The sequence below is a fragment of the Brassica oleracea genome, chromosome C4 (genome assembly GCF_000695525.1).
Source record: "Brassica oleracea var. oleracea cultivar TO1000 chromosome C4, BOL, whole genome shotgun sequence".
NCBI lineage: Eukaryota > Viridiplantae > Streptophyta > Magnoliopsida > Brassicales > Brassicaceae > Brassica > Brassica oleracea.
Genome location: NC_027751.1, coordinates 42,819,070 through 42,822,054, shown reverse-complemented (window position 1 = coordinate 42,822,054; position 2,985 = coordinate 42,819,070).

The following is a 2,985-nucleotide window of genomic DNA, read 5'->3' as shown; positions in this document are numbered from 1 at the left end:
AGTATTTATTTATATATTTATTAGAATCCTAAATTTCACATTTCAAAAACCCTACTACTCCTCAACTCTATACCCTAAGTCTAGATTAGTTAACCCTGAGAAATTTGCCTTCCCTCTCACGGCAAGTTTTTATAGCGATCGCATCGCAGTTTCTCATCGCAGTAACTTTCCCATCGAAGAAAGAACCAATGCCCTCGTGTCTCCTCCATACGAAGCTTTTGCTTCGTGCACAAGCAAGACGACTTTTGAAGACGGGTAACCTAGTGGCGGTTTAGCTAACTCCTCCGCTGACATTTCCTTCCCATCAATGATCTCTCGCTCCGCAGCAGGGACAAGAGTTAGGGCTATTGACGCAGCGCTGAAGGTATTGTAGCAAACAATTTTAGCACTGACCGGTTTAGCGATTTCAGGTATCCAATCAGCGGAATCGTAGAAAACCAAATCCGGTTTGTTTGTACGCAGAATTGTCTCTTCCTCGGGCCGGGTTTGGTTCATTGCAACCGCAAGCAAATGGGTCAAGAAAAATGGTACGTCGGAGTTGGTCTCAGCACCGTGAGGGAGCCTTTTGACATGAGGAATTGAGATGGTGTGGTCAGAGCCGGTCTTGAAGAATTGGGGGCCCTAATCTAATTTTTTTTACTACAAGTTTATTTATATTCAAAGTTTTAGCAGAAAAAAGTTTATTTATATTCCCTTTATATTTTTTCATAAATTTTACTAAAAAATATTTTATATTATAACCATAGTAATGGTTTTCCTTAAGAAAAATAATTTACAAAGAAAATTATGTCGACAAAGAAAAAAAATCTAAGTAACAATAGGTTTAGTTTCTTAAAACGTATTCATGTAAGTGAGTTTACAAAGAAAATTATTTCTGATGACTGATAACAGAAATATTTTATTCTGTAATGTTAGTTTAGTTTACAAAAAGTAACTCAGTTACACAAATATTTTTTGAAAATGGGGGCCCCTTGGGATGGAGGCCCCATTCAAATGTTTCACTTCACTCCCCACAAGTCCGGCTCTGCCTCCACCTTGTCCACAGCGGAGCCCACACCATTGTAAGCTTGAAGACTGTTCCGGTTTCGATGCTTCCGCTAAGGCCCGATTTTTCTTTTCTTCCAGTAGGGATTGTTTCCGTTTGCTGGCGAAGTAGTGAGGCATGGTCGCTGGTGAAACTATTCCGGTCAAGAATGCATCCCTTCGGTGTTGATGTGCTGGTCCGAGTACTGAACTCCTATCTCTTGGTGACTGGCACTTGTTTTTATTAGGTTAATCTTGATTAGGAATAGCTAATCTCCGGGCTTATGTTTCTCACGGTTGTGGTAGAATGTTAGGGGTGAAGAGACGGCTCCTTGTCTGTGACAGAGCTTGTTCTCACTGGGTTTAATAACATCAAAGTATAGGATTTGGTAGTCTATGATCCAATCTAGTGATCTTCTTATTGATCTTCTTATGATACTTATGATACTTAGTAGGGGTTATTGTTTGTTGTATTTTAATGGATTTGAAAATCCGAACTAAATTTAGTGTTATTGGTTTTATGATTTTCAAATCTGTATTAAAATCATGTGTTATTGGTTTAATGATTCATAAATTCTGTATCAAATCAAGTGTTATTCAATCGTACGGATTTACTAATATATTTGATTTTATAATGGATTTGAATAGATTTGTTTGAATTTTTTAGTTAAAAATACAAAGACTCAAATCCGAGGGAAAACCTCCGGATTTGCATATTTTACTTGGATTTATAAATACTATATGCATTTCTAAATCAATCAAAATATATAAACCAATAACACCTAATTAATCACTTTGTAGGTAAATGTGGTTGAAAATCATGTAATCCTCCGATTGGTAAATGAAAAGTTGATGATGTTAAGCAAAAAAAAAGAAAAAAAAGATAGCTTCTTGTTAACTCATATGTTATGCATTTCATACCGTTATTGTTCTCGTCTTCTATAAACATGAACTTTTTTTTTTATTAACTGTAGTTTCCTCTGCATAATATTCTGAAAATAACACTGAATGTTTTCCATTTTCCATATAAGATAAGTTCATGATAGCAGCTCCATATAGTCCATGAATCATCATGTCTTTAATAATATTATAAAGCTATGGCTTTTCATTTTCATCAGGAATTTTTGCAGATATGATCTTGACTATGTTATCTGTAGTGGGAAATTTTGAATCAATTTGCACGAAAAGTAGAATGTGAGAATGTAGTAGACCACGTTTTTAGAATTCAATGGTACATTACTGAAATTTAACATAAAAACCATTTGATCCGCACATCCGTGCGGGTGGCCTTTCATTTTATAATATATAGTTTTCATATTAAGTTTTGTCTGTAATCATTTTTATATAATGTATTGTTGTGATTTTCAAAATAAATAAATAGATAATATATAGTTATAGATATACAAATTTTACATATCTTACCAATTTTATTTTTTGTTTAAAAATATTACATAATTTACGAATTTTAATCCTTTTAAACAGTGAATGATATTTTAATATTTTTAAACAATGAATGATATTTTATTTATTTATTTAAATATTTTTTAATAATTTACCAATTTAATTTAATTTTAATTTTTATTCATTATTACTTCTATTTTAATATAATATTCACTATAATTATAAAATTTATAACTATTATTTATAATTTTCGAAAATTAGTAATATTAAAATGTAAAACTATATTTTATGCCACGTGTCATATCTATATTAATAAAAGGAACCTTTTGAGGCTCTATAGATCGTCCACATCAGCGAAAAAAATTCTCTCGAAAGATGACACGTGGCATAAAATTAATATTTCTAATTTTGGAAAATTATAAATAATATGTAAACATACAGCATAAAAAATGGAAAAACTACATTAAACATATGTAAAATTACCATTTTCCACTTAAAAAAAAGACGGCTTATATCCATAATGTACCGTTTTATAAAAACAAAAACAAAAAACATTATATA